Below are 15,113 nucleotides of genomic sequence, written 5' to 3'. Positions count from 1 at the left end.
GCGGCATTTATCTAGTTAATAGGTGCGGGCAGATCGCGATTCTGCCCGCGCCTATTACGGGCACATGTCAGCTGTTCAAAACAGCTGACATGTCCCGGCTTTGGTGCGGGCTCACCGCGGAGCCCTGCATCAAAGCAGGGGAGCCGGCATCGGACGGTATAGTACGTCCGATGCCGGTAAGGGGTTAAAATAATGCCATCACAGCCCCCTTGCCCAAAATGCACCGTACAGAGCACGTTTACCCTAGTGATCTAGTGGCAGGTAAAGCACACAATGCAGGAGACAGAGTTAAGAAGTAGGCCCAATGTAGTGGTGTGTGTCTCTGAAACTTGTAATGCAGTGCATGAGCTGCCAAACAATTCCCCAATGGGGGTACCTTTTTTAAAAATAGACTAGTGCCATCACAGCCCCCTTGCCCCAAATTTACCGGCCTATAACATTACTGAGCACGCTCACCTTGGTCATCTAGTGGCAGTTAAAGGACACATTGCAGGAGAAAGAGTTAAGAAGTAGGCCCAATGTAATGTAATGCCCAATTCCCCAATGTGAGTACCTTTCTTTACAAATTAAAATAGTGCCATCACAGCCCCCTTGCCCAAAATGCACAGTACAGAGCATGTCCACCCTGGTGATCTAGTGGCAGTTAAAGGACACAATGCAGGAGACACAGTTAAGAAATAGGCCCAATGTACTGGTGTGGGTCACTGAGATTTAAAATAGAGTGCATGTGCTGCCAAACAATTCCCCAATGGGGGTACCTTTTTTTAAAAACAGACTAGTGCCATTGCAGGCCCCTTGCCCAAACTTCACCGGCCTATAACAGTACTGAGCACGTTCACCCTGGTCATCTAGTGGCAGTTAAAGGACACATTGCAGGAGAAAGAGTTAAGAAGTAGACCCAATATAATGTAATGCCCAATTCCCAAATGTGGGGTCCTGTTTTTACTAAATAAAATAGTGCCTTCACAGCCCCCGTGCCCAAAATTCACCGGCCTATAACAGTACTGAGCACGTTCACCCTGGTGATCTAGTGGCAGTTAAACAAGAGACATTACAGGAGACAGAGTTAAGAAGTAAGCCCAATGTAGTGGTCTGGGTCACTGAGACTTAAAATGGAGTGCATGAGCTGCCAAACAATTCCCCAATGGGGGTACATTTTTTAAAAATAGACTTAGTGCCATCACAGGCCCATTGCCCAAAATTCACCGGCCTATAACAGTACAGAGCAAGTTCACCCTGGTCATCTAGTGGTTCTGGATGATGAGGATAAGGAGGAGGATAGCAGCAAACAGATCAAATGTTGAAGCGTATACCCATGTGTGCTTGTGAGGAGGTGCATGAGAATACACCTCCCCAAAAGAGAGAATGTATTTGAGGTTCTATAGTTACATAGTTACATAGTTATTAAGGTTGAAGGAAGACTATAAGTCCATCTACAGTCATGGCCAAAAGTATTGACACCCCTGCAATTCTGTCAGATAATACTCATTTTCTTCCTGAAAATGATTGCAAACACAAATTATTTGGTATTATTATCTTCATTTAATTTGTCTTAAATGAAAAAAAACACAAAAGAGAATGAAGCAAAAAGCAAAACATTGATCGTTTCACACATAACTCCAAAAATGGGCCAGACAAAAGTATTGGCACCCTCAGCCTAATACTTGGTTGCACAACCTTTAGCCAAAATAACTGCGACCAACCACTTCCGGTAACCATCAATGAGTTTCTTACAATGCTCTGCTGGAATTTTAGACCATTCTTATTTGGCAAACTGCTCCAGGTCCCTGATATTTGAAGGATGCCTTCTCCAAACTGCCATTTTTAGATTTCTCCACAGGTGGTCTATGGGATTCAGGTCTGAACTCATTGCTGGCCACCTTAGAAGTCTCCAGTGCTTTCTCTCAAACCATTTTCTAGTGCTTTTTGAACTGTGTTTTGGGTCATTGTCCTGCTGGAAGACCCATGACCTATGAGGGAGACCCAGCTTTCTTACACTGGGCCCTACATTATACTGCAAAATTTGTTGGTAGTCTTCAGACTTCATAATGCCATGCACACGGTCAAGCAGTCCAGTGCCAGAGGCAGCAAAGCAACCCCAAAACATCAGGGAACCTCCACCATGGTTGACTGTAGGGACCGTGTTATTTTCTTTGAATGCCTCTTTTTTTCTCCTGTAAACTCTATGTTGATGCCTTTGCCCAAAAAGCTCTACTTTTGTCTCATCTGACCAGAGAACATTCTTCCAAAACGTTTTAAGCTTTTTCAGGTAAGTTTTGGCAAACTCCAGCCTGGCTTTTTATGTCTCGGGGTAAGAAGTGGGGTCTTCCTGGGTCTCCTACCATACAGTCCCTTTTCATTCAGATGCCAATGGATAGTACGGGTTGACACTGTTGTACCCTCGGACTGCAGGGCAGCTTGAACTTGTTTGGATGTTAGTCGAGATTCTTTATCCAACATCCGCACAATCTTGCGTTGAAATCTCTTGTCAATTTTTCTATTCCGTCCAAATCTAGGGAGGTTAGCCACAGTGCCATGGGCTTTAAACTTCTTGATGACACTGCGCACGGTAGGCACAGGAACATTCAGGTCTTTGGAGATGGACTTGTAGCCTTGAGATTGCTCATGCTTCCTCACAATTTGGTTTCTCAAGTCCTCAGACAGTTCTTTAGTCTTCTTTCTTTTCTCCATGCTCAATGTGGTACACACAAGGACACAGGACAGAGGTTGAGACAACTTTATTCCATGTCAACTGGCTGCAAGTGTGATTTAGTTATTGTCAATACCTGTTAGGTGCCACAGGTAGGTTAGGCCTCTTTCACACTTCAATTGTTTGGCGTCAGTCACTACCGACATAGTGACGGATCCGTCACAATTGTTGAGAAAACGGTTCTAACGGATCCGTTTTTTTGACGGATCCGTTACTTGGGGGTTGTCTGGGAAAAGTATCTACTTTTCGGAGCATGCGCAATTGAAAAAACGGATTGGGGCGACGGATCCGCCGAAAAAACGGTTACGGCGGATCCGTCGCCCATAGGCGGCCATTCTATGGAATGGCTGACGCGACGGATCCGTCGCGATCCGCCATTTCGGCGTTGACAAAAAACGTTTCAATGTCCGTCTATTTTCAGAAAACGTCCACCAAATTTCGACGGATCCGTCGCATGGCGGATGGAACGGACGACCATCCGTCACAATCCGTCGCTAATGCAAGTCTATGGGAAAATAACGGATCCGTCAAAAAAAAATCGACGGATCCGTTATTTGAGGAAAATAGCGGTTTTAGACTGACGCCAAACAAATGAAGTGTGAACGAGGCCTTACAGGTGCTGTTAATTACACAAATTACAGAAGCTTCACATGATTTTTCGAACAGTGCCAATACTTTTGTCCACCCCCTTTTTTATGTTTGGTGTGGAATTATATCCAATTTGGCATTAGGACAATTCTTTTTGTGTTTTTTCATTTAAGACAAATTAAATGAAGATAATAATACCAAATAATTTGTGTTTGCAATCATTTTCAGGAAGAAAATGAGTATTATCTGATAGAATTGCAGGGGTGTCAATACTTTTGGCCATGACTGTAGTTCAACCCATTGCCTAACCTAACATGCCCTAACATGTTGATCCAAAGGAAGGCAAAAAAAAAACCATGTGGCAAAGAGTAAGCTCCACATTGGGGAAAAAAATTCCTTCCCAACTCCACATACGGCAATCAGACTAGTTCCCTGGATCAACGCCCTATCAAGGAATCTAGTGTATACACCCTGTAACATTATACTTTTCCTGAAAGGTATCCAGTCCCCTCTTAAATTTAAGTAATGAATCACTCATTACAACATCATACGGCAGAGAGTTCCATAGTCTCACTGCTCTTACAGTAAAGAATCCGCGTCTGTTATTATGCTTAAACCTTTTTTCCTCCAAACGCAGAGGATGCCCCCTTGTCCCTGCTTCAGGTCTATGATTAAAAAGATCATCAGGAAGGTCTTTGTACTGTCCCCTCATATATTTATACATTAAAATAAGATCACCCCTTAGTCTTCGTTTTTCCAAACTAAATAGCCCCAAGTGTAATAACCTATCTTGGTATTGCCGACCCCCCAGTCCTCTAATAACCTTGGTCGCTCTTCTCTGCACCCCCTCTAGTTCAGCTATGTCTTTCTTATACACTGGAGACCAGAACTGTGCACAGTATTCTAAGTGTGGTCGAACTAGTGACTTGTATACTTGTATAGAGGTAAAATTATATTCTCCTCATGAGCATCTATGCCTCTTTTAATGCATCCCATTATTTTATTTGCCTTTGTAGCAGCTGCCTGACACTGGCCACTGAATATGAGTTTGTCATCCACCCATACACCCAGGTCTTTTTCATTGACGGTTTTGCCCAGAGTTTTAGAATTAAGCACATAATTATACATCTTATTACTTCTACCCAAGTGCATGACCTTACATTTATCCCCATTAAAGCTCATTTGCCATTTATCAGCCCAAACTTCTAGTTTACATAAATCATCCTGTAATATAAAATTGTCCTCCTCTGTATTGATTACCCTGCAGAGTTTAGTGTCATCTGCAAATATTGAAATTCTACTCTGAATGCCCCCTACGAGGTCATTCATAAATATGTTAAAAAGAAGAGGGCCCAATACTGACCCCTGTGGTACCCCACTGCTAACCGCTACCCAGTCTGAGTGTGCTCCATTAATAACCACCCTTTGTTTCCTATCCCTGAGCCAGCTCTCAACCCACTTGCACATATTTTCCCCTATCCCCATTATTCTCATTTTATGTATCAACCTTTTGTGTGGCACCGTATCAAAAGCTTTTGAAAAGTCCATATACACTACATCCACTGGGTTCCCTTGGTCCAATCCGGAACTTACCTCTTCATAGAAACTGATCAAATTAGTCTGACATGAACGGTCCCTAGTAAACCCGTGCTGATACTTGGTCATGAGGTTATTCCTCTTCAGATACTCCAGTATAGCATCCCTTAGAATGCACTCCAGGATTTTACCCACAGTAGAGGTTAAGCTTACTGGCCTATAATTTCCGAGTTCAGTTTTTGTCCCCTTTTTGAATATTGGCACCACATTTGCTATACGCCAGTCCTGTGGTACAGACCCTGTTATTATGGAGTCTTTAAAGATTAAAAATAATGGTCTATCAATGACTGTACTTAATTCCTGCAGTACTCGAGGGTGTATCCCATCCGGGCCCAGAGATTTGTCAATTTTAGTGATTTTTAGATGCCTCCGCACTTCCTGCTGGGTTAAGCAGGTGACATTTAATTGGGAATTTTTATCACTAGTCATTTTGTCCGCCATGGGATTTTCTTGTGTAAATACTGATGAAAAAAAGTCATTTAGCATATTGGCTTTTTCCTCATCCTCATCCACCATTTCACCCAGACTATTTTTAAGGGGGCCAACACTATCATTTTTTAGTTTCTTACTATTTATGTAGTTAAAGATATTTTAGGATTATTTTTACTCTCTCTGGCAATGAGTCTCTCTGACTCAATCTTTGCTGCCTTGATTTGCTTTTTACAGAATTTATTTAATTTTTGTATATATTTAATGCCTCCTCACTACCTACTCCCTTTAATTCTCTAAATGCTTTCTTTTTGACACTTATTGCGCCCCTTACAGCTCTATTTAGCCATATTGGTTTCCTCCTATTTCTAGTATGTTTATTCCCATACGGTATATACTGTGCACAGGTCCTATCCAGGATGCTAATAAATGTCTCCCATTTTCTCTGTGTGTTTTTGTGTCTCAGGATATCGTCCCAGTTAATTGCACCAAGATCCTCTCTCATCCGTTGGAAATTTGCCCTCCTGAAGTTTAGTGTCCTTGTAACCCCTCTATTATACATCTTTTTAAAGGATACATGAAAACGTATTATTTTGTGATCGCTATTTCCCAAGTGACCCCCAACCCTTATATTTGCTATGCGGTCTGGCCTGTTGGTTAATATTAGGTCTAGCAGTGCCCCCCTTCTTGTTGGGTCCTGAACCAGCTGTGAAAGGTAATTGTCTCTGTGGAGATCAGACTGAACTAAAACAATCCATCTTGTCTTCTTCCTGAGAAATCTGGCTTACAACAAGATACATTTCTGCTGACTTGACATTTCCTTTTATGGAAGTAATCATGTGTGCATTCCTTCTTTCAATAGCAGCCTTTATTCACCTTCCAGATGATGTAACTTTCTACTGATAAAGACTGGTATAGATTGTTTATGTAAGAGATAGTGAAATATGAGCGCTTGTGCGCATGTCTGTAAAAGAATAATTATTTTCTATATAAAGGGAGGGCAAAGCCCAGAGAGAGAGATGTGCTCCTGGGCTTCCCCTGTATATGATCACACAATACCTTGTTTGCGTGTCATTTACTCTGGATCCCTACCTCTAGTAAGCCAGGGACTGAGAAGGACTTAACATTTCTTTGGCGCACCGAACGGGGACCCGAGATGAGAGTATTTGCTCGAGATTCACCTGCGGATACGGACAATGGAGATCTGGGATAATGGACGGCAAATGAACTGAAAAACCTGGCCAGGTAAGAGACATTATTAGTTCTCTTTTATCTGCCTTGTATTATCCGAAAGATCTCTATGAGCCGTGTCACGCTGGGTTAGTCTAGTAGTGAGTAGATACCTATAAAACTCGGGTTACTATATTGTATAGATTTATGAGTCCTGTCCCTGGCAGTGTGTGAACAGAGTGAAGGTTGTGGTATGTTGTGAAAGAAGAGCAAAAGTGCGTAGAAAAATAAGCCGAAATAGTTGGGGTATAAGCCTTATACACGGAAGTCAGCCTAACTGGGTCATGTGGTTGCGTCCTTTCGGGGAGACCTCCGCCCATGCTTGACTCTCATTTAAGTGCTTAACCTCCTTCATTTCTGGATAAGGTTTGATAGAATGAGCCCAGGACGCGGGTCCATGAGCCTGGGACAAGTATGCTAACTGACACAGAAAGTTTTGTGATCTGTATGGTGTTGCTGGGTCTGTTTGCGTGCATAATAGCACTTAAGTACATTCTGCACATTAGAAAGAATGGAGCAGATCAGCCCTTCAATATTTTAGCTCCCTAGGAGAGAAGGCAACGAGACATCACCTAGGATAAGTGATTGTCCAAACGTCACCTGGGGTAGAAATAGCTAATATTGAAAAAAAAAAGAAAAATGGGAAATAAACAGACAAAAACCGTCTTAGGACAAGTGGAAGCAGCAGATATCATACAGGAAAGATGTGGGAAGACAGTCAGAAGTCAGATTAGAAGGGTAAGAGAAAAATTGGGAATTTCAGAAGCACTTATGTTTAGCACTGAATGGGAAAGACTGAGTAAAGAACGAGGTGGAATTATCAAAGACAATGGGTGGGAAGAAATCATACACTGTATGATAGAGGTCTCAAAAACAGCTAAAGAGGAGAATTGGAAGTATGATCCAGACACTTCCAAATGGATTATGGGGAAGGGAAAAAGTTGTGACATAATCCCACCACCTTACCTAGATCCAAAAGCCCAATCATTTGTACCATCTGGAGGAGCAGAAGGAGGAAAACAATTTCCAGCCTTGTATCCCAATCTTGGTGGGGTAGGAGGATGGGTATGTTCACACTGTGGACAACAAAATCCAGATTGGAGAAATGATTGCCTAGTCTGTGGTACACCTAGACATGGCGCTGTACTTGCCCCTGTTAGGGTAGTACCAAGACCCTTTAGGGAACCTGGTGCTGACGGGGTAATGGGAACTAGATATCACCAGACCCGACAGTATTTTCCTTGGTCCCCTGCTGAAGGTATGTCCCTCCTGCATAATGCGCCTGATCCCACTCAATATCCCATCCGATTTGCACAATACATACAACAAATCATGCAGACTCATGCTGGGGTCTGGGCGGACGGGGAAGAATTATGTAGAATGAAAATGTCCCCCGGACTTTTTCAGGAATTATTGACACACCTACAGCCCAATAGACCAGTGGCAGAAGGGGGTGCCTTACAGACAGAAGCATCAGGTACCCAGTTCACAGAGGCATTAATAATTTTCATGAGAGAAAAACAGAGGGAAAGGGGATCTACGGGTGTGATTATGCAGAAATTTGGGCAAAGTATTGAAGAATATAGTCAAGAATTAGAAAATAGCTTTAGGGATGAAGGATTGGATTTGACTGATGCTTCAGTAAGGAGACTTTTTACAAAACAATTAATAGAGGGGCTAGATCCGAAAATCAGAGAAAAATTTAAATCCTCTACTCCAGATTGGAGAACAATTGAACAACCAAATATTGTGAAACAACGATGTTTAGGAATAGTCATGGATATGAGAGAGAATCGTAAGCCTGTTAGAATAGCACAAGCTAATACAGGAGGAAGAGTGAAACACAACTTTCCTTGCCACTACTGTAAAAAGCCAGGTCATTTCCAAAGAGAGTGCAGGAAGAAGTTGGCAGATATAAAGTCAGGCAAATTTGTTCCCAGAAATAACCCTCCCCAAACGGACAACCAGCAGAAATCTACCATCATAGATGGTCCCATACCAGATTCAGATTGACTCGATGTGTTACAAACTTCCCTACCAGCTAGAAGACCTATGATACAGGTGAATGTGGGGGGGAGAGAGATTCCATTTTTGATAGATACAGGTGCAACTTCCTCAATTTTGAATCAAGATTTTCTTCCGAATCCGGAAGATATTTCAGAACAAACAACTTTTGCTGAGGGTTATGATGGGGTAATTCGAACACTGCCATATACTGTGCCCCTAGAGGTCTCATTAGGACCTAAATGTTTTGCATCCAGATTTTTGTATGCCAGAGGTGCCCCAACATGTTTGTTAGGAACTGATGTCCTAAAGAAATTAGAAGCTAACATCAATTTTAGGGAAGATGGCACAGTTATACTGACTATCCCTGATGATGCAGAAACATTAGAACAATATGTTAGAATTCAGGCTTTTGAGGATTATACTGAAGAAAAAGAGTACACCACAGATCTAGACCTCTCAACGGTCCCAGAAACACTGTGGGCACAGGGTGACACTGATGTGGGACTATTGCATATCTCTCCTGTAAAACTATCTGTGCAACCAGGAACTGTTCTCCCACAGCTCAGACAATACCCTGTGAGTGCCCAGCAGGAACTAGCGATTACAAAACAGATAGAGGGATATAGAGAGAAAGGGGTTTTGGTAGAGATACAATCACCTGCTAACACTCCTCTGTATCCAGTCAAAAAGAGAACTCTTGATAAGGGTTCTATGCCCAAATATCGTATGGTACATGATCTAAGAGAAATAAACAAAGTTCTAGATCCAATCACCCCAGTTGTACCCAATCCTCATACGTTACTATCACAGATACCAGCCAGTTCTCAAGTATTTACTGTAATAGATCTTTCAAATGCATTTTTCTCGGTTCCTTTACACCAAGATAGTTGGCATTTGTTTGCATTTACATTTAAGGGCAAACAGTTGGCGTGGACACGCCTTCCACAGGGAATGATACACTCCCCTACTCTTTATTCAAATGCCCTACAAACAGTCCTTCAGAGGTTTGAACCCGAACCACAGGTAGTAATTTTGCAGTATGTGGATGACCTACTACTTTGCTGCCCAGATCTAGAAACTGCAGAAAGGTCCACTGTGAGTTTACTATGTTTTTTAGAAAAAGAAGGGTGTAAAGTGAATAGACAAAAGCTACAAGTTTGTCAGACCAAAGTGGTCTTTCTAGGTCATTGCATTTCTCAAGGTAAAAAGCATCTTACACCACAAAGAACTGAAGCAATAAGACAGATGAATGAGCCTAGAAATCATAAACAGCTACGAGCATTTTTAGGAATAGTGTCTCATTGTAGACAATGGATTATACATGCAAGTCAACTAATGCAACCACTGTATGACTGTGTAAAAAGTGAACCTTATTTGTTGACAAAAGAAGGTCAGATTTCGTTCCAACAATTAAAAGATGCCCTTGTTTCAGCTCCAGCGTTAGGGCTACCAGACTACACCAAACCATTTCAGCTTATGGCTGCAGAAGTTGATTCCCATGCTACAGGAGTTCTTACCCAGAAGCATGCAGGGAAACAAAGACCAATTGCATATCTTTCAGCAAGGTTAGATCCCGTAGCTAGAGCAGCGCCAACCTGTGTACGTGTAGTTGTTGCTGTCTCACTATTGTTGGACAAAGCATCAGAAATTGTCCTAGAGCATCCACTCACAGTTCAAACTACACATGATGTTTATGGGATATTAAACCAGGTCCAACCAAAACACATTTCCATGGCCAGACATTTGCGGCTGCAGTGTTCTTTGTTGCTCCCCTCTACTATCACATTTGCTAGGCTTCAGACTCTCAATATAGCTACACTGCTACCTCTCGAGTCTGAAGGGGGGAATAAGGACACTGATCCACACGCAAATTTTTTCCCTACAGACACACATGATTGTACAGAGCTCATTTTACAAGAAACGGTAGGCTTACCCAATGTATCCGAAACACCACTTCAAAATCCAGATTTAGAGCTGTTTATAGATGGTAGTAGGTTTGCAGATGACACAGGTAACTTCCATACAGGGTATGCAGTTGTGTCAGAATCTGAAACTCTCAAAGCAGAACCGCTTCCACCGAAACAGTCTGCACAAGAAGCAGAACTAACAGCATTGATTGAAGCTCTTAAAATAGCTGAGAACCAGACAGCTAATATATACACTGATTCTAGGTATGCACATGGTATTGTGTTTGATTTTGGAGTAATCTGGAGAGCTAGAGGTTACATGACAGCGTCAGGACAACCTGTAAAACATGCTTCTCTGATCAAACAGATCTTAGAGGCTGCACAAGAAACAAAAGAAGTAGCAGTAATCAAGGTAGCTGCACATGTGAGACTCGACACTAGGGAATCTAGGGGAAATGATAGGGCTGATAAAGCAGCCAAAGCAGCAGCAGTCAAACCCTTACAACAGGTTCATACTGTAAACCTCACAGAAAATACTGAAGATAGACTGAGACAAGCACAGGAAGATGCAGGAGAAGAGGAGAGGGACAGGTGGAAAAAGGAAGGGGCAGAAGAACAAGCGGGAATTTGGAAGAAAGATGGACTAATATGTCTACCTAGAGCCTGGTATCCGATTGTAGTTGGTGGACTGCACCACCCTACTCATGTGTCTGCAAATGCAATGACACTACTGGCAAAGCAAGTCTGGTTGGCTCCAGGTTTTGGCAACTATGCAAGAGACTATTGTGCTGCATGCGCTATATGCCTGACACATAATCCCGGACAGACAGCAAAGACCCCTATGAAGCACCACGTCCGACCTCTCTACCCGTTTCAGCGATTACAAATAGACTTTATCCAGCTGCCAAAAAGTAATGGGTATGAGTATGTGTTGGTATGTGTGGACATGTTCTCGGGGTGGCCAGAGGCCTATCCAGTTCGGAAGGCTTCAGCTAAAAACACTGCTGTAAAGCTAGTTGCCGAACTGATACCCCGTTACGGTCTCCCTGAAGTGATCGAGTCAGATAGGGGTACTCATTTTACTGGAGAAATATTTCAAAATGTACTGAAAATGTTGGGTGTTGAAAGTCAGTTACACACTCCGTATCATCCTCAAAGTTCTGGTAAGGTAGAACGCATGAATGGAACTTTAAAATTAAAAATACAGAAAGCCATGGCTGAAACAGGAAAGCCTTGGACAGAATGCCTTTCACTGGCCCTTTACTCAATACGCAATACCCCAAGGGGTAAGACTAAACTGTCTCCATATGAAATTTTGTTTGGCAGGACTGCCAATTTAGGATGTTATTTTCCACAGCAACTTGTGTTAAATATTGAGTCATTGACTTCTTATGTGCAAAATCTTCAGAAACAATTAACTAAGGTGCATGCACAAGTTTTTGCTTCCCTTCCAGATCCTGACAACACAGAAGGAAGTCACAAGTTGGAACCAGGTGATCAAGTCTATGTAAAAAGACACACCAGAAAGGCTCTAGAACCAAGGTTTGACGGACCCTTCCAAGTCCTGTTGACAACACCTACATCAGTCAAGCTTGAAGGAAAGGCATCATGGATACATGCAAGCCATTGCAAGAAAAGCAGTATAAACTCATGATATTGATGTTAATAATGATAACCTCAACGGAGGCGTGGGATAGACTGAATTCTCTAGCCCCTTTGAACAATAGATTCGTACAACATCATAGAAAATTAGTGCATGACTTGTTAAACAATACACAAACCCTGACAGATTGTTGGATCTGTACCCATTCGCCGGTATCAGCCACAAGTATACCTTTTCTAGCAGTTCCCGTATTAGCAGAAGAAATATTCGCTTGGCCTAATTGTTCAGACAACCTGGCCAACAACCAAATTGGTAATGCTAGGCTGTGGAATACTACAATCGCCATACCAATTGTGGGATGGGTAGAATTTCCTTGGTGGCAGGGTAATCTCTCAGGGAGTAACACACATCTACAATATTTAGCATTTAGGGGAGGAAAATGGGTACCTAGAAATAAGACTGGATTAACTAATTTAGGACAGGTCCCCACAGAAAATCTACAGCTTAGTTTCAGTACAACCGTCCCCCCCTCTGATGCTTTCAAACCTGTAGTATTGGAAAGATACATACATAATAGAAAATGGAAACATTCTAAATTGTTCCCCCAAGGTGATGCAAACAGTTGTACAAGTAAGTTGGGGAACCTGGTTTGTAATGAATCTGATGAGTATATCAAAGGAATGCCTGTATGTGGGAATCCCGCAGCCGGGTACTGTAGCCCCTTGGGACAAAAACCCTCTTGGTGTATGCTTCAGAATGTATCTAGATTTGTGGACTTGGCTCACAGATTGGTATTGCAGCACTCAGCTCTATGGGATCTGCCTGAAGGTACATTTTGGATATGCGGAGAAGGAGCATATAAATGGCTTCCCGTAGGTATAAAGGGTACTTGTACATTAGGACGCCTAACCCCGGCTACATTCATAATTTCAAATAAACAAGTGAATATGCAAGCCGTGCCCAAGCACACACTGTATAAAAGAGCTGCAGATAACTCACCACGTCCCTCGGGGAGGCCACATATAGTACAAATGGGAATTCCTAACAAAATTGCTAGTACCATTTTTATTTATCCTATGTTAACACAGATGTGGGATAAATTAGTTAGAGCCACGGATTATCTAGATGATCAGATCTGGGATATATTGGATATACTAAACACTAGTATAGCTGTACAGAATCAGCTTATAATAGTCACTAACCAACATACCCTGGTATTGGATTACCTAACTGCCTCACAAGGGGGTATGTGTCAAATCATCGGACCCACCTGCTGTCATTATATAGACCCGAATAGTACTATGAGTATGACATTTAAATTAAAGGACGTACAACGACTCAGAGATCAGTATGACAAAGACAATGACCAGAATAAGGATAGCTGGTGGTCAGATACCTTTTCTTTTCTTAACCCAGCCAACTGGTTCAGAGGAATCGGTGGGTGGGTTGCTGGGATTATGCAGAGCATAATACATATAGTTATGATTATTGTAGTCATATACGTACTATTCCAGATTGTGCTCAAGAGTATCTCAGTATGCACAGATAAACTTTGTGTAATAGATGCAAGAGTATAAAGTTTCTTTTCCTTCTTCTCTTATGTTATCCTTTGCTAATACTGATTATTGCGCTTATTTTGCTATCCCTTTGTAATATCTGTACTTATTGCAAAACAAAGAAAAGGTTGCGAGAGTTAAACGGAAGAATTAATACTAGATTTGATTCTCTTATTGAATACAAGCATGTACATGTGTAATACCAAATAAAGGCTTTGTCTTTGGCCCTGTGGTAATAAAATAAATAAAAGAAAATGTCAAAGGGGGGAATTGTGGAGATCAGACTGAACTAAAACAATCCATCTTGTCTTCTTCCTGAGAAATCTGGCTTACAACAAGATACATTTCTGCTGACTTGACATTTCCTTTTATGGAAGTAATCATGTGTGCATTCCTTCTTTCAATAGCAGCCTTTATTCACCTTCTAGATGATGTAACTTTCTACTGATAAAGACTGGTATAGATTGTTTATGTAAGAGATAGTGAAATATGAGCGCTTGTGCGCATGTCTGTAAAAGAATAATTCTTTCTATATAAAGGGAGGGCAAAGCCCAGAGAGAGAGATGTGCTCCTGGGCTTCCCCTGTATATGATCACACAATACCTTGTTTGCGTGTCATTTACTCAGGATCCCTACCTCTAGTAAGCCAGGGACTGAGAAGGACTTAACAGTCTCTCATAGTTGTCAAAAACCGATTACCTTTGCTGGAACTGCAGGTTTCTGTTCCCCAATCTATTTCAGGGTAGTTGAAGTCCCCCATAATAATGACTTCTCCTTGACTCGCAGCTTCATCTATTTGCTTTACGAGGATATTCTCCATTGCTTCCATTATTTTTGGAGATTTATAACAAACCCCTATCAGTAATTTATTATTTTTTCCCCCTCCCCTTATCTCCACCCACAGGGATTCTACATTTTCATTAATGAAGTTGTCCACTACGATAAAGTTTTTTGTTTTTTTTTCATAAATCTTGCTATTATGTGTCACTGAAAACATCTACTGTGTTTATTTTAGCAATATTACCTGTTATCATGCTGTAGCAGCACATCTTCAGTGCTGGATTCAGCTCTCATGGGGTTAATCAACAACTTCCTTTTTGTGCCCTAATACTACAAGTTCCATGATGCTTTGCACTGCCACTAAGCCAGAACCTAGCACACCCACTCCAAAAACACACCCAAACCCCTCCCTCCTCTCCCTCCTCTCTCTTCAAAAAGATGTGTGGTGTCATTTCTGTCCAACTCCTCTTTTACATTTGTCCAACCCACACTCCATTACACACAGATAGATAGATAGCTAGATATTAGATAGATAGATAGATAGATAGATATTAGATAGATAATTAGATAGATATTAGATAGATAGATATTAGATAGATAGATATTAGATAGATAGATAGATATTACATAGATTAGATAGATAGATATTAGATAGGTAGATATTAGATAGGTAGATAGATAGATATTAGATAGATAGATGATAGATA

The 15,113-nt window shown here is 41.7% G+C and overlaps 1 long non-coding RNA gene across 1 annotated transcript; it reads left to right on the top strand.

Moving 5' to 3' along the window:
• The first annotated feature begins 6,055 nt into the window (after positions 1-6,055).
• LOC138676695 (uncharacterized) lies at positions 6,056-14,226 on the top strand. Its single transcript, XR_011320810.1, has 2 exons — positions 6,056-6,568; positions 11,922-14,226. It is a non-coding gene; the product is annotated as an uncharacterized lncRNA (long non-coding RNA).
• The last annotated feature ends 887 nt before the right edge of the window (positions 14,227-15,113 follow it).

The sequence above is a fragment of the Ranitomeya imitator genome, chromosome 4, assembly GCF_032444005.1.
Source record: "Ranitomeya imitator isolate aRanImi1 chromosome 4, aRanImi1.pri, whole genome shotgun sequence".
Lineage (NCBI taxonomy): Eukaryota > Metazoa > Chordata > Amphibia > Anura > Dendrobatidae > Ranitomeya > Ranitomeya imitator.
Note: the sequence above shows the minus strand (reverse complement) of the source record. Positions and strands in the feature narration are given on the sequence as shown.